Here is a 26,091-nt window from a genome sequence, read left to right as displayed (position 1 = left end):
CTGGAGGAAAGATAGCTTCTTTATTAAATGGTGATGGAAAAATTGGGTTTCAATTTGCCAAAGATTAAAACTAGATCTATATCTCTCACCATGCACTAAACTAAAATTGAAATGGATTAAAGATCTAAATATTAAAACAGAAACACTGAGCCAGCTGGAAGAGAGGTTAGGTAGAACTCCTGAAGACATTGGTGTAGGAAAAGATTTTATGAATAAAACCTCAGTTGCCCATGAACTAGTACAAAGCAATCAACAGGAGGGATCTCTTCTTATTAAAAAGCTTCTGCACAGCAAGAGAAACCACCAACAGTGTGAAGAGACAACCCACAATGTGGGAAAAAATTTTCACCTGCCATTCCTCAGACAAAGGTCTACTATCTAGAATCTATAAAGAACTTAAAAAAAATCAGACCTCCCAAATTTAAGGACCCAGTCCAAAAATGGGCATCTGAAATGAACAGACATTTCTCAGACAAAGAAGTAGAAATAGCAAATAAATACATGAAAAAATGGTCAACATCACTGGTCATTCAAGAGATGCAAATGAAAACAAAGCTGAGATTCTACCTCACTCTGGAAACAGTGGCTGCTATCATGAAATCAACCAATAACAAATGCTGGCAGGGGTGTGGGGAAAGAGGAATACTGCTCCACTGTTGGTGGGAGTGTAGGCTGGTGCGAGCACTGTGGAAATCAGTATGGAGATACCTCAAAGAACTAGGACTGGAAGTCCCACTTGACCCAGCTATTCCCCTGCTGGGTATCTTCCCCAAAGAATTAAAAGAATTTTACCACAGTGATATATGTGCATCCATATTCATAGCAGCACAGTTTGTGATATCTAAAATTTGGAAGCAGCCCAATTGCCCATCAACTGGAGACTGGATAAAGAAAATGTGGTGTTTTTTTTTTTTTTTTATAAAATGGAGTACTACTCAGCCATACAAATGAGAAATTAGAGACATTTGTAGCTAAGTGGATGTACATTAAGGCAATACTCTTAAGTGAAATAAATAGAAAACACATGTGTAAATACCAAATAGTTTCACGCCAGGGATTTAGCTCAGTGGTTCTGGTGCCTGCCTTGCAAGCACAAGGTCCTGAGTTTGATCCCTGGTACAAAAAAAAAAAATTGATATCAGCCTAATAGTTTCTCTGGTGTGAGAAACTGAAAGTGTAAATAGGGACTGAAAGGCATAACAGATAATGTGAAATAGGAAGAAAGGGGGCAAAGGGTTAGGGGAAGTGGGAGAGGTAGGAGAAAGAAAAGAAGGGAATGGAATTAGTATGAAAAAATGAAAAATGAAAACAAAGTCTTTGTAAATAAGGAGGGATGGAGGGGTTGAAGGCAGGGCAGGGGAATGGGGAAAAAATAAGAACCAAGATGGATTATTTAAAGGTACAAATTTCCAATGATGAATGTCATTATATTGTATACCTTAAATGTACTAATAAAATTATTTTTTATAAAGTACAGATTTCCAGTGATGAGCATCATTATATTGTATACCTAAAATGTACCAATAAAATTAATTGAAATATTTATTAACAATTATTCTACCTTTCAACAGCAGACTCTCAATTTGATTCTTTTTTATGGTTTCTATCACTTTATTTAGAGTCTGTTGGTGAAATTTTTCTCATACTTTGTGTGAGCATAATTTCCTTGGTTCCTTGAAAATAGTTATAGTGACTGAACTAAATCTTTGTCTATTAAATCTGACATATTAACATCCTTGGAGACAGTTTCTAATGACTACTTCTTCCCTGTGTGGTGGGCCATACTTTAATGTTTCTTTGCATGTCTTATTTCTATAAACTGGACATTTAAGATAATGTGGCCACTCTAGAAATCAGACTCCATTCCCCCAAAATTGTTTCTTGGCTATTTTTTTCTTTCTTTTTTTGATCATCGTAGGGTTTTGTTCCCAATTTCATTTCTGTTGTTATAGGTGTTTGTGGAGCTTTTTGTTTTCTAAGCTTCTAAAGTCTGTATTCCTTGTCATATGCTGTTGCTGAAGTCTGTTTCTGGTTGGCAGATGAACTTGAACTTGGAAAGATATTTCTTTGAATAGCTTAAGACAGTAAGTCTTAAACTCTTTGCCAACGAGTTTTGTGTTTTCTGCGATACACTTTTAACATCCCTGAAATCTCCAACTCTGCCTTATCTTTTACTTTCTGCTTGCACATGGCCTCAGTATCAGAGTTGAAAAATTAAGACCTTCTCAATTATTTTTTATGCTTTCACATAACCCTGCACATACGCATGGGCTTCTAGAGCCTGAAAAATGCACCAAACCTTTTCACCATGCACTACCATGGACTTGGCATTCCCCATGACTTCCCTTTAAAGATTTTAACTAGTGTCTTGTGTACCCCAACTGGTACCGATGCCTCTTGCAGCTGAAATATTAAATAATTGCTACTGATTATTTTCAACACATGTCCTGGGAATAAGAACTTGCCCCCGTGAAAGAGCTCAGAGTCAGGTCAAATAATGACAAGCCCTGTAAATGTCCTTTCCAGAGAGACTCCAGGCAGGTTAAAGAGTGACAGTTCTCTGGGAATACAGCCTTTTCAGAAGCTTCCAACACCATTTTTTCTCCTTCATGTTTCTAGGCTGCTACTTTTTAAGCCTATCACAGAACTGGAGTGAGGAGTATAGGAATAAGACAAAATGCCAGAGCTCACTGTTCTTACTGAAATCCAGCTGATTTTTTTTGAATAAAATATTCTTAAATTGTTGTAAGCCTTTGGTTAATTCCAGAATTGGGAAAAGATTGATCTTGACATTTTTGACATGTTTTTCATTGTTTTTATAGTAAAGATTTTTTCAAATGATCTTGTTGCACAAGTCCTGCCTTCACTCCAAGATTCTTTTTATTTGTGTTGGCATCTTTCCTGTCCTTTTGCTCTCAATTATTTTTCTCATTATATTAAAGAAGAGTTTCCTGTAGATGGCACATATTGGGTCCTGGGGTTTTTTGTCCAGTTTTATCATCTCTGCTTTTAATAAACCATTTTATCATTTGTATTTAATATAATTATTAACATGATTAAGTTTAAATTTACCAATATGTTTATTTTCAATTTACCACTTTGTTATTTTTCCTACCTTTTCTTCCTTTCTTTAGACTAAATTAAGTTTTTTAAATATTTCTATTTTAGCTTTTGTGGGAGCTTATTGGATAAAAATCTTTGTTTCATATTTTTATTAGTTGATTTCAGGTATTTAGTACACTTGGTACAGTCTGCCCTCAAGTAATATTATAACACCATACATAAGAGTTTTGTGATGGTATAATTATGTCCCCACCTAGCCCTTTTGCTGTTGCTGTCTTGAATTTTATATCTAAATGCTATAACCTCCATAATACATTATTATTTTTATCTTAATTAGTTACCTTCAAAGACATTTTCCTAAAAAATTACACATATATATATATGCTTATATAACTATATATACACACATATATACATATATATAAAACATATATATATAACATATAACTATATATATATATATATATATGCTTATATAACTATCATCTCTGGTACCTCTGGTACCATTCATTTCTTTGAATAGATACTCATTTCCCTCTGGTATCATTCTTCTTCTGCATGAAAGATTTCTTTTAACATTTTACATAATGAAATTCTGCTCTTGGTGAATTCTTTCAAATTTTACACGTCAGGGATGTCAGGGAGGGGAATAGTTTTGGTTTTCATTTCTTAAAAGATATTTTCACTGGTTGTGGAATTCTAGGGTTTTTGTTTGAGTTTTTAATTGTTCATTGTTTCTTTGACTATACTGTCATTCTTAGCAATTTTTGGTCGGGACATAATATTTCCATTCTCTTCTCTATTTTTAAAATATCCTACTCTTTGTTTCTGTCACACAATTTGTTTATGATACATCTTGGAATATTTTCTTTGCCTCATACTTGGGCCTTGTTAAATTCCTTTGAGTTTTTATCCATTTGGAAAATTTTTAAATATTTTTCTAAATAATTTTATCTCCTCTCCCTTTCTTCCAATTACATGCATATCTCTTTGGAATTGTCCCATAACTTATGAGTGCTGTTTGACTTCTTTCTGACTCTCTGTGTTTCTTTATGGATCATTTTTATTTTTTGTCCCTTTTTAAGCGCACTAGTCTTTTCCTCTGCAGTATCTGATCTGTCATTAATTTTATCCAATATATTTTCATCTCAGACAATATAATTTTCATGTTTAGAAGTTCAATTTGGTTTTATTTTACATCTTTTATATCACTATTAACAAATTCAGTTCTTCTCTCAACCTTATTAAATACATAGAATTACAACTATTTTATTTCTCTTGTCTACTATCATCTGTTTTACTTGATATATGTATTTTTCATTATTATACTTTGTATTTTTTCTGCTTTTTGTAAGCCTGATAATTATTGGATTTCAGACACTGTGGCTTTTATTTTGTTCTGCTGTTGAATTTTTTATTCTTATAAATATTCTTGAGATTTGTTCTGGATTACAGTTAAATTTCTTAGAAATAGCTTGATCCTTTCAAAGCTTCTTTTAAGCTTTGTTTTGTAGCAGCAGCTTTCATTCTAGAGCTAATTCTGCCCCATTACTGACTCAATAAGCTTCTGAGTAATTTCTTCATTTCCCTGTGAATTATGAAGCTTTCATTGGCTTGTCTGGACATGAGTATGAGATCTCAAGACTGTTCTTTTTCTCATTTCAGGTAGTCCTTTACTTAGCCTTGTGTAGTTTTCTCATACTTATGTGCTGATTGGTATTTTCCTGAAACCTTGAGTGAGACTTTCTGAAAATTTCTCTCTCTCTCTTTTCTCTCTCCCTTCCCTCCCTCCCTCCCTCCTTCCCTCACCCCTTCTCTTCCTCTCTCTCAAACTTATTCTTCTTTGGTACTCTGCCCTGTGAATTCTAACCACCTTGGTCTTTCCAGACTTCCCGTAGTCTTCAACTCACATGACCAGTGTTCTCCTGACCTACTGTATAAACTGGAAGCTTGCTCTGGGTAGTAATGTGAGACAATATTGGGGCTCACTTCAATTGTTTTCCCTCTCTTATAGAGCACAGGCCATTGTATGAAAATTACTTTTCATATGTTGCCAAAAATTTAGAGGAGAATGTGTAACCAGCACCCACTGCTCCAAGTTTGTGGGATGCTGAAGTAATATTCCACTGAATTTATGTTATTTTTAAGAGATAGAATTATTTGAGTGCATACAAATATGAAGACAACATTTTATTGTAGAATAATTCCTTGTGGTAGATATTTATAATTAAGTACTTTCTGCTACTTTACTGGTTTTAATAAACTTGTTTTTAGAAAGCATTTGTTGTTTATTATGCCCTTGTTTTTGTCACTTTCCTTACTAGTGAAGGGAAGAGCTGAGAACTGGTAAGGCTAATCAAAAACACCCTTACTATTAACCAATCATACACTGATATAGAATATATATATATGAGCAGCATTTGCTTCAGAATTTCAACCCATGACAGACCCACAAAATGGCAGGCATTTTACTTCAGTTTTCAAACTGACCATGTCTCCCACTGAGAACTACACAATGGTAATTTCTCCTTTGAACTCTTCTCAAAGTTGATCCTCTTCCATATACTTTTCCCTTTCATAATTGTTAGGGATCTTTTAAAGAAAAACCTTTCTTTATATAGAAGAAAGACGATGGAAACATGTGATACTGGGAGAAGTGTGGGGGGAGCCAGTCCTGCCACATCCCTTTCATGGATGTAGAAATTAGGTTCAGGAATACAAAGGATATATGTAGCTCATATTTGATGCAATCAAGACTAGATCTAGTTCTCTTGACTCTAATGCCCACTTCCACCTATCTTTCCTTGACAACATAATTTGGGAAATTTTTCTTCTGAAGAATTCCTATTGAATTTTACACATTCTCCCTTCTCCTGACTTACATATTTCTAGTCCTTGGTGAGAAACAAAAAGTATTCAAATGCTTAGTTTATTTTTTCATTACACTTTAGTTCTCCATGCTTAAAATAACCAGTTCAGCTCTGCCATTCTGTTTTGTTTTGTTTTAATGCCCTGGGAAACCATTACCCAGCAGGGTTGTCTCTGAGATGATAGAACATAAACTGAAATTCCTCAGGCCTCTCATGTTGACATATGGAATCATTCTGAGGACATCTTACAGCCTCTTCTCCTCTTTAGAACAAACAGTTCTAAATTATTTGTCACTCTGCAAAATCTCATGAATCTCAACAACTGCAAACTTAGTCAATTTATGGAAAGACTCTATTCCAATATTTTCTTTTTGCATTTTTACCCTCACTGAAATTTTTCCCCCATGACAACTTCCAAGATGTGAGAGACTCTTTGAGTTACTTGTTCAAAAACAAAAAAAAAAAATCACTTTTTACAAGTAGTGATCTTTAGTCAGCAACTGACCTCCAGGACTCTGGTTAATTCATTTTTAAAATGGTTTAGACAATAAATTACTATATACATGTGAAAATTTCCTTAGTCTAAGAGAGGGTAATGTTTTTTTCAATTTGAAAAGTTGAGCTCTTTCAGATTACTATTTTCCCTTGCCTCAACAGACAAATTTTGTCCCTTTCCCTTGGATCTGGCTATCTTTTGCCCCTCTGATAACAGCAATTTATACCACAACCACCCTCATAGCAAATATTTTCTTAGGTTCAATCCCAGTATTGGAGGAAAGAAACACTTAAAGAGACTGATTTGAGCAGAATAGGATAAGCAAATTTATGGGGGCAGTCCAAATCTGAGGGAAATAAAAATATCGGTGACCCCTTAGGGTGCTCTAAGAAGTAACCAAGAAGTTTCTAAAACCGCTTTGAAAGGACTGTGCCAATATGTAAAATACTCTATTTTGCATTTAGATATATGTAGATATGTCTTTTCCTGCCTCACCCTCTATAGGTCTACATTCCATTTAAGAGAACTGGGATTTTGTTCTGTTTCCAGGTTTTCCCAACATTTCCAACTAGGAACATCAAATTGGAATTCTGGCTAGGTGATGAGTCACCTCTAGGACCCTTGGGAATGCAGCAGTCACCACACACAGATGCTGTCTGACAGGATCCATTGCTGCCTCAACACAGAGCAAACTCCTCTTGAGGCAGACTAGGCCAACTGTCTCTCGAAGGGTCATCCTGTCTAAGGTAAGCATGACACGACCAAGTTTTGTGTCCCCAAAGGGCAGCTTTCCACAGTGCAGCCAAATTTTGCCTTCTCTGCCACTTTACATTTCTAGAATCCAACAAATTTTCAACTTCAGGACAAAAGCTCCAGGAAAGAGAAATATCTTTGTGGTCATTGGAGGTACCATTTCATAAATCCCTTCTCTCTCTTTTCTTTGTCCTTTATACTTGCTACCTCAAATGAGGAAAAATACAGAATGTAATTTTGACCTTCCACATTTATACTATGATCTCTACCCAACAGACCTAGAGCATGTTAGACTGAGCTCAAAGACCTGTGACACATTGTTTTGGCCTCTTCCTTAGAGTAAATGATTTTCCATTGCTTCCAAAGTTATTTCTTTCCTTCCTGACCACCAGAACAGAGTTTGGGCATATATATATATATAAAATATACGAACTGAATACATGAATATATATATGAATATTCATTCTTTTGACATCTCTGGCACCCTGTTCTGAATCTCTAACTGTCCACCCTAGTAAGATAAAATACACTAATCTGATTTAGAGTTTCAAAAGAGAAAATTCCAAATTAGATTCCATTATTCTTAAAACTTACACACTGGCCTAAGTTTTCTTATTTGCTTTTCTTCTGCATGGCACTGCCGTGTTTTTGTCTACTTGTCAGCCCAAAGCCTCATGCACTCCTAAATAGGGCTTTGGTTAGGTGATTGGATCATGAGTTCAGAATACTCATCAGTAGTTTAGTCCACTGATGAGTTAGTTTATAGCTAAAGGTGATGTTAGGAGGTGAAGCCTGGTTGGAAGAGGTGGGTCACTGGGGGTGTGGCCTGGAAGGATCTATCTCCCTCCCTCCTCCCTTCTTGCCTGTCATGCCATGCTTTCTCCTCTCCCATGACCTCTACCATGCTGCCCTCCCTTGGAGCCAGCTGATTATGGGCTGAAACCTCTACAACTGTGAGCCAAAATAATTTTTTTTTTTGGTTCTGGGGATCGAACTCAGGACCTTGCACTTGCAAGGCAGGCACCAGAAATACTGAGCTAAATCCCCGGCCCAAGCCAAAATAATTCTTTCCTCCTTTAAGTTGTGGGTGTCAGGTACTGAGTCTCAGTGATGAGAAAGAAACTAAAACAGGTATCAGCATGTGAGGGGAAAAAAAGGCCAAGTGTATTTACTGGTCAGGTGCTCTCTAGGGCACTCTTGATGCAAACATCTTTCAGTAACCTCAGAATCCCTGGGTCTCAGGTGATAGGGGCACAATCCATTTTGATAAAGAAATGTGGTTTTCCTAGTGTTTGCAATTTTTCTATTTCTAAAATGTTCAGTTCAACTTTAACCTCATCACTATAGAAGCAGTTGGAAATATTCTGATATCTCTGCTAGAGAAAATATTCAAGTTTCTTATCAGTGAAAATGAGCAAAGAATTTATTTTTCTAAATATAGATGTTATAAGAAAGAACTTTTCTTCAGTACTAATTTTTAAAGTTTAATTATCTAGACAAAATGCATGTTATATATTATATATATATAAATTTATAAATATTGACTAAAGATCTACATAGATTTTCAAAATAGGTCACCCCTGAAAAACAAATAGTATATGGTGAAATATAATAGGTATGTGGCTTTATGCAAAAGACTTCAGTGTTTTATTGTGGAATTTTAGTTGATAATAAATGAGGTTTGAAGCAAAAATAAGTTTCTTTAAAATGAATTCTGGATAAAAAGTAAGGAAACAGTAGGAAGGAAATGTAAAAATTGATCAATTTTTTTTTAATTTACAGATGAAATTACATGTATTGCCATGAACAACACAATTTCTTCAAGTATATCTACCCTGAGAATGACTAACTATACCTAGTTAATATCAGCATTATATCACATAGCTATCATTGTTGTGGTGAGAACATTTCATATCTTCTCAGCATTTTTCAAGAATACAATATATTATTAACTATGGACACCCTATTGTGCAATTGATCTCTTTAACTTATTCCTTCTTATCTAACTGAGAGTTTGTATCCTTTGACTGGCATCTCCTCAACACCCACCCCAACCACCCTTGCTCCTAGTAACTACCATTGTGTTCTCTATTTCTAGAAAATCAACTAATTTAGATTCCAATGTGATGACATCATGTGGTATTTTTTTCCTTCTGTACCTGGCTTGTTTCACTTAACATAAAGTGAGACTCAATTTTTAAGTGTACTTTAAAAATAACCATTTATTAGGTTAAATTAGGCCTATACAACAGAGTACCATTATATTACAAAACACGGATTGCTAATCAGTATGAGGAAGAAAATTAAAAATAGTAAATCATAATACTTGGGAAACTCAAACCCACTATGTAATAGTGAAATTAATGACTTCTATACAACAAAAAAAACTCTTCCAGGGGCCAGGGATTTAGCTCAGTGGTTTCGCCTCCTGCTGTGCAGGCACAAGGACCTGAGTTCAATGCCCGGTACCAAAAAAGAAAAAAAAAAAAAACTCTTTCAATTCTCCAATCATACATTTATAATTGGTGAGAGGTATTATTATATAAATGTAACAATTTATTACATTTGCAAGATATTAGCCAAAATTGCTTTTAGCTAATGTAAATAGCATGAGTTATAAAGACAGAAAGATATAGTAGGTTTAAATTCTAAGTTTGCTCCTCTGCCCCTGCTCCCTTCTCTCCCCTCCTCCTGCCTTTTTGTTTGTTTCTTGGCTGCTCTGGTGATCACACCCAGAGTCTCTGACAAGTTTGGCAAGTGCTCTGCCAGTGACCTAAACTCCAACCCCTAAGCGTGCTGCTTTCTAAATGGAACAGAACAATTTGCTTGGCTTATCTGAGACCAGTTTTCTCAATAATGAAAGAGTGTAATAATAATTGCTCCACCATTTTTGAAAATTAAATGAGATAAAGGTACACTTCATTGAAGAAAACTTGAGGCATTCAAAACAACCTTTCCAAATAAACAACTAGAAATAAGCTTTTAAATAATCTAGCTGAAAGCTTTAAAGAACCAACAAAATAGTGAAGAATTATAGAGCCACAATCTTGAAATAAAAATAGAAAAAAATACAGAAATAAGCTCACCATGGGACCTCTTCTGTACAAGTATTTGCTGATTTAAGAAGAGGACACTGACAAAAAAGAAGCTGAGAATGACTTTCATCAAAGATAGACTAGCCCTCCCTATAACCTTCAAGTCAACTCAGTGCAAAAGGTAGGAAATAAAAAGAAATACACACCAGTAGGACAAAGAGAAATCAAATAACAATATACTAGCTTTAAAACCAAATATATCATAAGCACCTTGAATGAAAATGGACTGGAAAAAAAACTGTTAAAAAACAAAATTGGCAGACTGGCATAAATATATATATATTCTTCTTACTATGGGCTAAACCTAAAATATACAGAAACAGTTTGGAAATAAAACAATGAAAAAATACATACCATGAAAATACTAATTGTAGTGGTTTTAAAAGGCCCAAAAGTTCTTTGTTACTCCTCTCTTCAAAGGTAGAGCCTGGGCCGGGGATTTAGCTCAGGGGTTTCACCACCTGCTGCGCAAGTGCAAGGACCCGAGTTCAATCCCTGGTACCAAAAAAAAAAAAAGAAGACAGAGCCTAATTTCCCTCCTGGTGAGAATGGGTCTCATTTAGTAGCTGAATTCTAATGAAAAGAATGTGACAGACATGAAAGTGTGTGACTTCTAAGTGACAGAACCCAATGTGTTCTCTATCTCCCTCTCTCTCTCTCTCTCTCTCTCTCTCTCTCTCTCATTTGCTCTGGGGGATGCTAGCTCCTGTATCATTAGGGCACTAAGGGAGATCCATTTGGTGAGGAACCATGGCCTTCTGCCAACAGCCAGTGAGAAACTGAGGCCTTCAGCCACAGCCATTTGAGTCAGCCATCTTGAAAGCAGAGCATCCAGCCCCAATCAAGCCTTGAGATGAGGGCAGCCCCACTTGACCTCCCAACCTTTGAGAGATGAAGCTGCTTCTAGATTCCTGAATCTCTTTAAGTTATCAGAGATAATAAATACTTGTTGTTTTTAATTACTAGGTTTTGGGATACTTTGTTAAGAATAGAAGATGAAACAAATAAAGCTGATATAAATACATTAATATGAGAAAAATATGTACTTTAAGGCAAAGAGGAGAGACATTATGGAAAGATGTTTTAACAGAATATATGTATAATAATTCTAAATTTGTATCACCTAATAAAATAGCCTAAATACATATGAAACAAGGACAGGTAAATGCACATTTACTCTGGAAGATTTAAAAACACCTTTTTACAACTAATAGAACAAGCAGACCAAAATAAAGCTAATAAAGATATAGAATATTTGAACAACTCCATTAAAATTTATATGAATACCTCCAACAAATTCAGACCATACATTCTTTTCAGATACATGTATCCATTTTTCAAAATTGCTGAACTATAAAAAAATCTAAATTCCAAGAGTGACAATCACACATTAAATGCTATGACTGCATACCAATATATAATAAAAAGATAACAGAAAATTTCCATATGTTTGTAAAATAGAAAATGTACTTCTATGTAATTTCCAGGTCAAAGTATAGATCACAATAGAAATTATAAAATACTGGGCCGGGGATTTAGTTCAGTGTTTCCACCGCCTGCCTCACAAGCACAAAGACCCAAGTTCAATCCCTGGTACCAAAAAAAAAAAAAGAAAGAAAGAAATTATAAAATACTTTGAACTTAATACTAATGAAAATATATGTGAAATGCAACTAAAATCATTCACTAAAAATCTAGTCTTAAATGTATATATTAGACAAGAATAAAAATTAAAACCAATGATCTAAGTATTTATCTCAAGAAGTTAGTAAAAAAATACTAACCCCTCAAAAATAGAAGGAAGAACAATAGAAAGAGAAGAAAGCAATAAAATAGGAAACAAATACATAATAGAATCAAACCCCAAAAGTTATTACTTAAAAATAGTAAAGGTAAACTCAGAAAAACTTATCAAAGACAGAAAGACGCAATTTAGTAACATCAAGACTGAAAGGGATGACACCGCTACAGATCCTATGCACATTTGAAACACAATAAGAATATTATAACTCCATAGGTTGGGATTCAGTCGTTTTAATACCATGGCATATTTTTTCTCATTTTTAAATTTTCTTATTAACTTTCACATTCAGAATAATTTTCTTAACCGTTCTACAAATTAATGATTCCACGTTCCTCAATTTTATATCTCCTTAGGTCATTGTTGATTGTTAGTGTCTTACTCTTTTGTAACTAGAACAAAATACCTGACACCCACATTAAAGGAGGAAAGGTTTATTTTAGATCACAGTTTGTAGCAGTTTCGGTCCATAGTTGGCTGGCTCCAAGACAGGACAGAATGACAAAAAGGCCAGAGCAGAGGAGACACAGTCCATGGCAGGGTAGACAGGAAGCAGCAAGCCTTCCTTCTGCTTTCCCTTTTATTCCGCAGAGCCTACAAACCTATTGGTTGATGCCACCTCCACCCAGCGTGGGGCTTCCCTCTTCAGTAAATCTATTCATTCACATACAAAATTGTACTAATCCATTTAGGGGAAAAATCCTGTTATCACCTTAATCTCATATCACATGCCCATGATCCAGGATCCAGCCACCTTCCAAAAGCTACACACATGAATTCATGAAGCTTTGAAGGGACATCTAGATATAAACCACAACAGTTAGTTCATTTGATTTTTAAATTCTGTTGGTCTGCCATTATATTTTGATATAGTCTTATTTAATACAGGGAATATCTTTTTTCCTTTCACTGAGAAAAATAAGTTATTTGATTTAAATTTTTTTCTCTGGTGTAAGTCAATTTAGAACCTTCCACATGCTAATAGTTCCTATTCCTTTCTATTACAGAGTGTTTTTAATGCTTGTATGATTTTTTTGTAATGTAATAATGTTTGAGGTTTTATGATTTAAAACCCAACCAGAGCATCAAATACATGAAAAAAGATTTCACTGGGACAAAACTAAGGTCAAGCCTTCTAAAAACAAACATCCCCAATATCTTTTCCTTCCTTTTTGCTCCTTATATTTGCATGAAGTTTGGTGCTCCCATTTATCTCTACCAGATTTGAGACTGAAAGGCACCCTGGGAGACAGAATAGGCAATAGTTAAAAGAACTGACTTTGAAACCAGTAATACTTGGGTCACATACAGGCTCCACCATTTACCACGAGTATGACTTTGGACAAATTAGTTAACCTCCTCAAGTCTGTTTCCTCAAGCCTCAGTTTTCTATATATAATGGATATATATTCAAAGGAAATGAAATCAATATATCAGAGAGACATCTAAACTCTCATGTTTATTACAGTATGATTTGCAATAGCCAGGAAATGGAAATAACCTGAGTCTCCATCCACTAATGGATAAATAAAGAAAGTATGGAATATTATTAAACCACTAAATGGATGAAATCTGTCATTTGTATCAATATGGATAGTTGTTAAGTGAAATAAGCCAGGCACATAAAGACAAGTACCACATGATCTCACTCATATGTGGAATATTAAAAATTAATCTCATACAAGTAGAGAGTAGAATAGTGTTTGCCAGAATCTGGGAAGGGTGAGGTAAAGGGATAGAGAGAATGGCTAATGAGTATATGGAGTACAATTGAATAAGAGGAATAACTTCTAATGTTATGTAGCATAGTAGCCTAATTATGTGTAACAACAACTAATTGTATATTTCAAAATAGCTAGTAGAGAGGATTTAAATGTTTTCAACACAAAGAAAGAAGAACTGTTTGAGGTGATAGACTTACCAATTATCCTGATCTGATCATTACATATTGCCTATACGTATTGAAATGACACATTATACTCCATAATATGTACAACTAGTATAGCCAATTAAAATTTTTAGTTTTAATTTAAAATGAAAAAGCATTTGAGTCATAAAACCTGTCTTCTTAAGGAGACTTTGTGAAAGAAAAAATGCACACACCTCATCCACAGTTGTAGCTTTTCATTAGCATAGCTTTTTTTTTTGGATGTAAGGTGAGCCTCACATTCATCAAATTTCTTTCAGGCTCACTTCAAAGATCCTCAGTGATGAAACACAGATTATCCTGACACATTCCATGGGAAGAATCTATCCTATTTTTTAAGTACTTGTAAATCAAAACATTAAAGCTTTCAGATCAAGAGGTGAGAATACTGGGAACTAGCTGAAATTTCTGGTTTCAAGTGGAGTGAGTGTGTGTGTGTGTGTGTGTGTGCGCGCGCGTGTGTAGCTGATACTACCCCTGAGTGAATAGAGGAATGATATGCACAATTTACCAGCATCACCTCAAGTACAGGAAGAAGGTAGATGTTTCTCTTCTTTGAAGCAGCCTAAACTTTGGAGAATGCTGAGAAAGGGGAACATTTTTGGTGACAGGTGGCAATTCACTGGCCAGTAGCTTTGGTTTTCTTTGTCCGCTATCTCATTGAAATCATTAGTGTTGCTGTCTTAGACCACTTAATGCTGCTAGAACAGACTATCTGAAGTTGAATAATTTACAAAGAAAATAGGTTTATTTTGGCTCATAGTTCTGGAAACTAGAAAGTACAAGATCAAGCAGCCACTTTTGGTGACACCTGCTTACCTTGTGCTATGTTAACTCATGGTGGAGAGTGGAAGAGCAAGTAGGCACACACACAAGAGTCAAAACACGAGAGGTGGGCTTACTTTACAACAACTTGTTCTTGAGGTAGCTAATCCAGTCCTGTGAGAACCAGAACTAACATAATAAAGCCATTATTACTCTCTTTTGATTACCTATTTACCTGTTGAAGCCCTCCTCACACCACCATCACCACAAATGCAACCAAATTTCAACAAGAATTTTGAAGTGAATAGACTATATCCCTGAACGAATGAATGAATAAATGAATGAATGGAGACAGGACTAGAGAGTCAACAAGGGCCAGATAAGGAAAAGCTTCATATGGCATATACACCCACATAAACTTGGGTTTTCTTCTAAGAAACGTGACCAGCCACTAAAGAACTCAGAAACAGTAGTGATATGATCTGAATTATGTTCTAGATATATTAGTTTAACCATATCATGGAGAAAGGGTTAAAAACAATAAAATGAGTAAGATTTGTGTATCTTTCATAAATACTGTTGTGTTCCTACCATGTGGCAGGCACTATTCAAAGCATAAAAGCAGTGAACAAAATAGACCAGAGTTCCTGCCTTATGAAGTTTACATTTGAATAGATGTTTAATAAAATCTATTTGGAGTCACAGGTCAAAAGTTCACAATTGCAAATACTAAAATATACTATATTTAGAAAATAGTGTAGAAAGACATTAAGGAAAGTAGAATTGCCCCATGTTCTCTATTTAATTTTATTATCAAAATAAAATGAGAATCTAGCAAAAAATGACATTTTTCTGAATTAGATATTGTTAGTTTGCCTTTACTCCTCTTTCTTTTGCTGCAGCATTTTCATAGTTTCTACATTTTGTTTCTCTGACTGTTTGGCAACCTCTATTTTATGACTGGTCTTCTTCTTACTCAGCCTTCCCTTTGACTGTTCACTGATGTTTGAATTCCAAATGGATCAATTAAATCAAGTAAGCATAAACAACTAGATCCCTGAATTTGGTGAATGAACCTACTTTTCCACAAGTACTCAATGGACAGTTTTATGATTATGCTTGATTTGGTTATGGGATTTTTAAAAATTATGCCATGAGAACTCATATGCGTTTTGATAATCTCTCAGTAGCAAAATCTTTCCAAGGTGTCAGGGTTATGAGGGAGTTAGTAGACTGAAAGAGTGGATGAATTTCCTAAAGCTACTTCTAAAGACTCATAATCACCTGCCAAATCTGTAACTGATAAAAATCCACATACACACATTCCAGCCTCAATATTGAGAACACCTGTTTAAAGAACATCACCCTCGCCATCTCTAAATTTCATGTCTCATCTTATTCTACTGTGACTGAAACATTCCTTTTTCTTACTTTCCAGATGTGCCTTTGTTATAATTAATATTTCTATAGAGCAGTGATATATGTGAAAGTGTTATGAATTTATGGCATTCAATGTTTTCAAGGAAGATATCCAACAACATATCATCAGCACCAAACTTCAATTTTTCTTCAAAAGCATGTGGCACAGTACCAGATCCTGAAGTTACAAAGACAAGTAAAGAAAAAATTCTGATCATCGTGATCTCAAAGTGTAGTGAAAGAGATAGACAAGTAAACACGTTTGTTTTCTTTTTTTAAAAGTAGAATGAGTTCTTTAATAGAGGTGTTCATAGAGAATGATAAATATAGAAAAGAAGGCATGCCTTGATGCAAGAAATGAGGGAATTCCCAAAGAATGGTACCTGAGCAGAAATTTGAAAAATATGTGGAAATTCATCAGGGAGGCAATAACCTTATATCTGCAATAACCTTATATCTGCAAGTATTTCTGAACTTTCCCCAAACAAAGAGTACCAACTTGAAGATACATAATTACACTCCCATTGCCATGTCCAGAACTAGTATGTGACCTCTTCCCCAGGCTCTGGAAAGTTCCATCTCCCCTTGAACTTTATGTCTCATGCTATTTTCCTGATGAAGAATGACAGGATAAATGCCTCATCTGTAACTCTGCAAGAGGGCTGGATTTAACTAGCCCTCCTTGGCAAAGCACCCAGGGGTTTCATAATGAAGTCAAGGGCATTTTGCTTCCGGATTCAATGGTTTGTGAAAATCAGTGGTACATAAGCTTAATTTTATATCACAGTGAAACTTTGTAAAATATAAGCTATGGGTTCTCAAAAAATTAATTCACTGAGAAATTTCCAAGCCTTACCAAATTTCAGCATTTCTACTAACTCTTTCACCTCCTGCCCCTGCAGGTGAGGAGGGAACATAAAGCCTAGTCTTGAGGGAAATTAGAAAATATAGTGAGTCATTTCTACTTGTTCAATTCCTATTTGAAAGAAAATATCATTTCAATGATTTAATTTCTTAGCCCCAAAACTGGCATGTTCCTGGAACCTTAAGTGCTTCCACATCCACTATTATTGAATCCACCATTAAGGACACTTTTTTTTTTGGTAATTGAAATTGCATGTTGGAGAAAGTAGACCAAAACCTCCACATGACCTGGTTACAACTTCATTTGCAATTATGCCACTGAAAGTGGCTGACAATAGAAGGAATGGCATTCACACCCCAGTCAGAGTTATTTTAGAGATAGCACAGTGGTAAGCGAATCAAATGTTTATCTTACAGACAAAATATGGATCCATGCTTTTGTTTATAAAAAGAAACAGAAAAAAAATTTTTCCCAGAAAACTTTCTGCTGAAGAATCCCTAGTGGTAAAGTTCTATTTTAATGCCATTTGATGAGTGGCTTGAGAAAGTGCCTAATATTGCAGGAAGTTTGTAGAAGACAGCTAAAATAATTTACAGTTCATTTTGGGTGATTGTCCAACTTAGGTCTGTCTGTCTTGGTTCCTGACTTTTCTTCCTTCTCTTTCCAAATGCCTGCTCAGGGACCATTTTATAGCTCATTAGCACCTCTCCAAGAAAGCTGGCAGGAAACAGTGGAGATGGGATTTACATCATTCAATACATTTGTATTTTTTGGATTCATAGAAGATTTTTGAAGGAAAGAGCTCTGAAATAAGTGTAAGATGAGGTTTGAAGGACTCCAGGCACTATAACAGCATATCCAGTCCTTATCCTGCAGTAAGTATAAGTGCATTGATTTGACTGCCTTTATTGTATGCACTGTTATTGGATCCTCCAAGCAAATTCCACAATGCTGCAGGATATATCAGGGCTTCTAATACATAGTTGCCCCTCCAAACCCACAGATTCTACATCTGTAGGTTTCACCAACCAAGGATTGGAAATGGTTGAATGGCCTCCAATTGTATCTGTACTGAACATGTGTGGACTTTTTTCTTGCCATTATTCCATAAATAATACAGAATAACAACTATTTATACAGCATTTACATTGTAATAGTTGTAAGTACTCTAGAGATGCTTTAAAGTATACAGGAGGATATGTGCAGGATGTATGCAAATACTTCCCTATTTTATATAAGGATTTTATCTGAGAATTCTGCTACTGGGAGGATGGTCCTGGAATCAAACCCCATGGATGCCGAAGTCCAACTCTATACACTTTAACACTGGAGACCAGCTCATGATGAACAGTTGATCGCTGATCCAACACATATTTGGTCCTTCCTGATGTCATTTTTGTGGAGATCTTCCAACGTCAAGCTTCTAACTTGAGGTCATTCACAAAGCAAACTGACAAGTACGAGAACTGAAACTTGTGCTGTAAAATTAATTTTTTGCAGTATAATTGTGGGTGTCTGATTTGTTTTCTGGCTTGCATCTTTGTGAGCTTTTGATATCTGGATTTTTGGCTGTCTTCTCTCTCACAAAAGCATGCAGTGTGTGGCTTTGCTTCTCTCTAATTTCTATAATCAACATACCTTTTTGTGATGACAAAGTGCAGCCACAAACCCTGTTGTACAGAGCACTTGCTTTGCTGTTTAAGAGTCAGAGGTGAGGTGAACAGATACCGTGCTATGTCTCATATTCAGAACCCTGGGAAAGAACACACCGTGACTTCCTTTTGGAAACATCAACACCTACACATATCAGAACAGGATTTGCCTTCTATGTTAGATCCAGTACGAAATTGTCTCTTGGAAGGGAAAGGCTGCTCTTATGATGGATAGGACATTGGGTGGGAAGTGCTGTGACAGCAGTTGTGACACTTAAGGCCCTGGCACTTTGTAACCTCTTTTGTATCAGTGCAATTTGTGAGCAAATTCAATGAACGTAACTGGTACTCTTGTTTGTTTGTTTTTTGGTACTGGGGATCGAACTCAGGACATTGCCCCCACTGAGCTAAATTCCTGGCCCCATAACTGGTATTCTTTGAAGGCCTTTTTGTTGATAATGGGGCAAAGGGTATAGCTATAACTGAAGCAAAATTTCAACATGAATATTCTTCTGAGTAAAATGATTCAGAAGTAAACTTTCCAGTTTGACACTTATATAAACCTGTGGTGATATTTTTTTTTTATTCCAAATTCTCTATTTCTAGTAGAGCAAAGAAAAAAATAACATTCTTATTAGTATATTGTCTCATGTGTTGAAAGGGCCGGGGAAAAGTTTACATTGATACTATGAACTGGACTACCCCTCCCAAAGAAAAATTCATATGTTGCAGCCATAACCCCCAAAGTGAAAGTATTTAGAGACAAAACCATTAAGGAGTTGATCAAGGTTAAATAAAATCAAAGTCATGGGGCTGTGATCCAGTATGACTAATGTGCTTATAAGAAGGGAGAGAGATACCAGGACTATCTGTGCTCAGAAGAAAGATCTGTAAGGACAGTGACAAGGCAACTGTCTATAACCTAAAGAAAGACACCTCAGACAACACCAGTCCTGACAACACCTAGATCTTAGACTTCTAGTCTCCAGAGCTTTGAAAAATAAAGTTGCACTGTTACACCACTCCTCCTGTGGTTATTTTGTTATTTTGTCAAAAACATGTTCTTGGAGAAAGGTGAGAGAGTCAAGCCTTTGAGCTTTGGACCAAATTTATTTTTCTGGGTTCTGTGAATTTAATTTGGTTGCTTTGAATAAAACGAGAGCACAACTTTGAGTCTGCTAAAAGTTCAAATTTTAAAAAATCACCTGATAGATTGGATAACTTTTGATTCACTTATCATTGTGCTAGGAACCTGGTGGAATGTTTGGCATGATGATTTTAATTAGAAATATCTAAGGAAAATTTTACAAACATCCTAATGGTGTACTATGTAGACCATTCCATGAGCTAGATCTTTCTTTTTCCTATCTATATCTCCAATATTTTCTTCAGTGTGTTATTATGTATTTTATAATGGAAAATTAAAACATAATTCATTTGAAAAACATAGATGTGTCTATATAATTGTATAGATGTTTACAGGCCATTTTTCATGTGTTATACATTTTAAGTATACTATAGATAGAACTAGAAACCATATGCTGTGATACCTTCTACAGTTTATCCAAGGATCATGGGGATGGATTATGAGAGAAATAAGTGATTGTTGAAAGAATGATGATGTGGAAAGACACAAAGAAAAGAGAGATGAGCATATATGGGAGAGGTGGAAGATATTGCACCACTAATGTGGTGAGGTCAGATATATGACAGAAAATAAGGCTGGAAATATCAGAGACAGATGACTGAAGACAAGTCCCACATTAAGGAGTTTGGAGTTTACTCAGCAGCTGTAGAACACCACACATGATAAGATGAGCAACTGTGAGTAGTCTTAGAGCAAAGAGAGACTAAAGCTAGAGAGGAGGGTTAGGAAGTTATGAAATAGCCCTGAGAGAGACGCTATAAGATCTGAAGAAAATCACAGAGGGGATGGAGAGAAGATGAATAAAATTACAATGCATAAGTAAAATAGTCAGGACTTGGAGACAGATTGGATGTAATAGAGAAGAAAAAGTAGGAAATAATGAAAGACTAAAGCTTCCATTTTGGAAGCTTGTCAGAATGTTTAACTCTGTTACATTCAACATGTGGTGAACTCAGGAGGAGAGACAGCAAATGCTTTTATTTTGAACATGTTGAATTTCACGTTTTGATGTTTATCTCTGTGGAAATTACCATATTATATAAAAACAGGGGGAGAAGCACATTAAGAGAGTTAGAGCCTAAAAACTGGTTCATCTTTCTGTGAATGAAAGTGTAAACTGACCATGGGAGAGAACAAATGATGAATCTTTAAAAGGGACTCTGGTTTCAGGGCTGAATGTAGAAGAGAACAAGCATCCATGAGGGGAAAAGAGCAGGAAGAACGCAGCCAGATGGAAAAGGGTCCAAGGGAATGCAATAACATTAAAGATGGTAAGGAAAGCCTGTTGTATACTTGTCATGGCATGAATATACTTGTTCCTTTGGCTGTACTAAATAGGCTTTCTGGTCACCAGGGAAAACCTTCTACTCCCAGAATGAACAATAGAATGGAGCCTTGCTGTCTCAGATAAGATGGGGTTGGTTATTCATCCTTAGTCCCTTCCTTCCTGCTTCTTGACCTGTAAACTGGCCTTCCTGTAGCTCTCTTATCTTCATCTTATAGGGAGCACACTGAAGCTAACAGAAAAACCACTTCTTTCTTCTCCAGGCACCTCCTTCTGTTTTCATTACCTTTTATCAACTGTGACACGGTTCAAAGTTGTGATTGCAGACAGCATTGAGCTTGGACATTCCCGATACACTTTTAGCAAGTCCAGATGTTATCCAAAGAGCCAATAGGCAAAGAGAAATAACTCTCAAGTGATAATACCAAAAAAAAAAGCCCATTAACAACTAGAACTAAGGCTTCCCTGGCCACTCAAGAACCATGCTGATAGATCTCATTCCATATTCATGACCACTAACCTCTAGTGGATAATCCACACATGCCTAGTTTATTCACTTTCTTATTCTCTTGCATTCTCTAGCTCACATCTTTTCTTCTACCCTCAATCTCTTACTCCCCCAGCTACCCTGTCATTTGTAGTGAGGAATGAAAGGTAATAGGAGCCGTCACCATTAGCTTTTCACTAGTGAATGTATCAAGTTATACCTGCTTTCAGTACCTACACTCTGCCTTTCTTCAGTTAGGGTGAATGTTTTACCAAAATCCAATCCCTTCAGCTGGATCCTCAACCCTCTCACCTCCTCAGCCACTTTGTGACTGTTACTGTGCCCTCTCTAGCAAGCACTCCCTGATGCTTCCCATGAACTTTTCAGAGCCTCCACTGCACAGGTGGGAAGAAGGGAATGCATTTATTCCCTAGTTCATTCTTCTACAATCTCTGAGATTCTGCTCCTCCTATTTCTTCCTCAGCTCTCTCTTGTTTCACACATACTACTTTATTTTATTAAAACCAGAGTTGTGAATTTTGTTTCTGCTTCAGATGCTTATTCTCTCACTGGGTTAGTGCACAAAATGCTGCTCTGAATCTCGGCCAGCCTTCCAGGAAATGCTACCAGAAGATAGGGAAGGACAAGTTGTATCAGTTCTCTGTTTGCAAACAATCTGGACCACATTCTCTAAAACCAGGTTTGCTCAACATGAGTAAAATTTGGGGAAAAATAAAAAAGATTATTAAAAGAGTGCAAATGCTACACCTGAAAGATAAGGTTAAAATAAAATATTTATAAAACCCAAACATCAGAAAATTTAAGACTACCTAATAATGGACTTTTTAAAGCAAGAGGATTATTATTTGGTAATAAGGATTCACTGGTTATCAGTTCCATTAAAAACAAAGGAAATAGATTTTTGTTTTTGTTTTTTAGAGAAAAGCTCTCACTGTGTAGTTCAAGCTGTCCTTGAACTCACTATGTAGTCCAAGCTGATCCTCCTGACTCAGACTCCAGAGTGCTGGGATTACAGCTGTGTGCCACCACACCTGGCTCATTAGGAAATGGATTTTAATGGAAGCATGGATGGTTTAGTTTATTCATTGGTTTTCAGGAACTGAAATACATAATATCAAAAATGTTGGGTTCACCTGCTGTAGAGCCGATCTTTTCATACAAAGCATATCTGCCTCATTTAGGAAGGAGCCAAGAATGGATCTCGAAGTTGAAGGAAGATAATTGACTACCTCTCCAAGACTCTCTCACCACTACTCTTCTGAAATGCTTTGTACTACCATTTCAGAGTTATTTTTCATTTTGTCAAACAAAATTATTATGTTTCCTCAAGCTATGATGAAGACTCTCAAAAGCCTGATAGTAGAAATGGTAGAAAACTACTTCTTCTTGGAAAGGCTCTATATTATGTTCTTGCTCACCTAAACAAGTAATGCTTAGATAAGTGGTATTCTAGTCATAGTTTCTGTCCCTTCTCTTTTATGAAACAAGGTGGCAGAACTCTCAAGGTTTAACTACTGGTTTGTTATGTTTTGTTTTGTTACGATACCAGAGATCAAACCCAGGACCTTGTGCTTGGCAGGCAGGCACTGCACCACTGAACTACATCCTCAGCCCTTAACAACTGTTTACATTTTTTAAATAAAGCTTTTTCTTGTGTAACTGCCAAATAACACAAAATATGGTTTTTTTAGACTACAATACAGAAAAACTGAATATATGCTCAGAAACAATAATCACAACAAATTCAGAACATACTTTGCACTACAGAAGAAAATCAATAGTGTACCTGGATATTTTGGGTAAAAAAATACACTTTCATGTGAAATATCTAAGTAATTCTTATTTAGTGTAACCCTAACACAATGCCTTCTAGATTTAAATAATGCCTTCAATTGTGGAATATTTTCATTCTTTGAAGATGTTTTTAAAAGTCTTATAACAAAAATCATCCAGAGTGACTCTTGATAAGCAAAATAATTTATTAAGTTGTATTTCATACTTATAAGACTGAATGAAGGTGTAACTTTGAAACAAAAATATTGTCTTATCTGGCTCATACCTGTTCCTGCAGGGAGACTGACCAATGGATTCCTGGAATAAGGGTTACTGGAATAAGTGCCTAAGGACCCTATTTTGAAGGGCAATATTATTGGTTATTTAAATTTCTAATAAACACATAAAAAGTTTCACTTCTCTAACATTCTTACACAAAAGTAGGTCCAATTTTTTTTTTCCTTAAGGACATCTTTGCCATCTGTTACACCCCCAGCAGCTTCTTGTAGTATCAAAAGCACAATTTGAAATCAGCACTCTGGAGGCAGGAAGGGGAAGTACTATTCTCCTGACCTCAGTTTGCCAAATAATCCTCCAGTATCACGTCCTTTGCTCCAACTGCCCCTAAGTTTATCATTCCAGTGCCAACCTTGTCACCGAGTAAAATATGCAAGCTGAGGAGCTTGAAAAATAAGTCTAACTGGAACATTTTTAAAACCAGTGGTGAGAGCTGTCTGGGCAGTGACAATGTCACTCTGGAAGAAGTTTTAGTTCATATTTTACTGGTGTTTCCAAGGAGACAGACCTGAACATTTTCACATTCTGTTTTATGAAGTTAAATTTTTTCTTGGTGTAGTGAATAGTGTTATGTCCTGCCCAACATTTGTGTCTGACCCTCCCCTGGCCTCTCTATGCTCTTGTTCCAAGTAGCTCCTACCAACAATTTCCCTTCGAGGGCTACCAGAGTGCTCCTGAGCATTTGCCCACACATCCCGTGAGCAGGAAGTCGCCCGGCCAGCCCTGAGTTGGTGACTGACTGTGCAGGAATATGAGGCAGAGCAAACCCAAGGAAGACAGAGACAAGATAGGAGCCAAGGGACTCTAATTTCTCTGTCTCTCATTGACCCAACACTAATGACCCTAAATAGTATGTCTAAAAATATTAATAATTATCTCCTATGATCTATGGTATAAAGTTGTACCTATATTAATTCATGTGAATGTATATGAATAGGCAGTTGATAATCTGCATTAAGGATTCCCTATAAATAGAATACTATACTTATGTTATAAAAGGTGCACAGATTGTTACAAGTATATTTTGTTTGTTCTCTAGTCAAGCGGCTCATTCCTGTGAATTATTTTCCACCTCACAACAAATTACTATGCATAGCCCTATGCAGAATTCTAAATGACAATCAATAATGCAAAGTCCAGAGTTGAGATGATAGCTAGAGACTAGAGAATGGTTCATTTGTTCAGAAAGGGTAAGAAGGGGGCCTTAGGTAAGGCTTTCAGCTAGGGGGCTTGAGGTAGAAAATTAAAACAGAGTAGGTACAAGAGTCTACAACCTAGAAAGTAGTGTCACAGAAGATGGAAATCAGTGTTTTGAGAAAGACACATAAAGAAAGCTATATCCTCCTGAACAAACTCAGTATTATCCTGGCTGCTTCACATTATTAGACTGCTCCACACACCACTCTTACTACTGCTGCATCTCCCGAGGGACTTATAAGGTGTAACCAAAATATATGGTAGATGTTAACATTTTAAAAAATTTATTGCAGTAAAAGGCACATTGTCATTAACATCCCTCTAAATACTCCTTTTTTGCTTTGACCACACTTGTCTCATTGTTTGTGACACTTTCTGAAGCAGTTCTGGAAGCCCTCTTTTGTATCTTTATATGGTAGATGCTGCTCCCCAGTGCTGTCCAATGGAAACAGGCTGGTAAAGACATTAGAGTGTCCTCATAAACTTTATTCATGTGATCTGGCACCATGTGACTACTGGCTTGCCCCCAAAGTCAAAATAACCATGAAAGGTAAATTTTTGGATGGATTCAGCACATCATAGCAGCAATGACAATGCAAATAAAGATACAAAAAAGAATTTCCAGAATTGTTTCAGAAAGTGGCAAGAAAAATAGGTAAGTGTGTTCAAAGCAAGGGATAGCATTTTGAGGGAGAATAAATGGCAATGTGTCTTTTACTCTAATAAAATTTCACTTTATTATTATTTTTTTTGTATCAGGGATTGAATTCAGGACTTCACACTTGCCAGGCAGGTTTTGTGCCACTGAGCTATATCCCCGGACCTAATAAAATTTTAAAATGTAAACACTAACCATATTTTTATCTTACTGCCTGTATGTTTCTGATTTTATCCTTGTATCTACCACTAGTTATATGAAATTGTCTCTGATAGTAGGAAAGATTATCAGTACCCTTTCTGAATTCATTTAGCAGGTAGTCTTTTCTTACAAATGCTATCACAAGTCCCACCAAGTCCTAGATAAAACTAAGGCTTTGGAAGTCCCTCCTCCCTCTTTTCTTTGGCTATTTATTTCTTAACATCTGAATGCTAAACAGCATTCATTGTAGCAGCAGCAGCTGGAGAATGCCTAAGTTAAAAAATAAAAGGAAAAGCAAAATAAAATTCACAAAAAAATG

General features: G+C 35.9%; 1 long non-coding RNA gene across 1 annotated transcript in view; it reads left to right on the top strand.

Annotated features, from left to right (window-relative positions):
• The window catches only part of LOC110350075 (uncharacterized), a 55,279-nt gene extending 37,137 nt beyond the window's left edge, over window positions 1-18,142 (top strand). The window contains exons 2-5 of the long non-coding RNA XR_002396377.2: window positions 6,979-7,175; window positions 14,266-14,384; window positions 16,209-16,441; window positions 17,734-18,142. This is a non-coding gene — a long non-coding RNA (uncharacterized LOC110350075). The remainder of the gene's footprint in view (window positions 1-6,978; window positions 7,176-14,265; window positions 14,385-16,208; window positions 16,442-17,733) is intronic.
• The last annotated feature ends 7,949 nt before the right edge of the window (window positions 18,143-26,091 follow it).

Source organism: Heterocephalus glaber, unplaced genomic scaffold (assembly GCF_053883595.1).
Source record: "Heterocephalus glaber isolate CG9 unplaced genomic scaffold, H.glaber_assembly_v1.0 deba00001538, whole genome shotgun sequence".
NCBI classification, from domain to species: Eukaryota; Metazoa; Chordata; class Mammalia; order Rodentia; family Bathyergidae; genus Heterocephalus; species Heterocephalus glaber.
The sequence above is the reverse complement of the archived record's forward strand: the minus strand, read 5'-3'. Positions and strand labels throughout refer to the sequence as shown.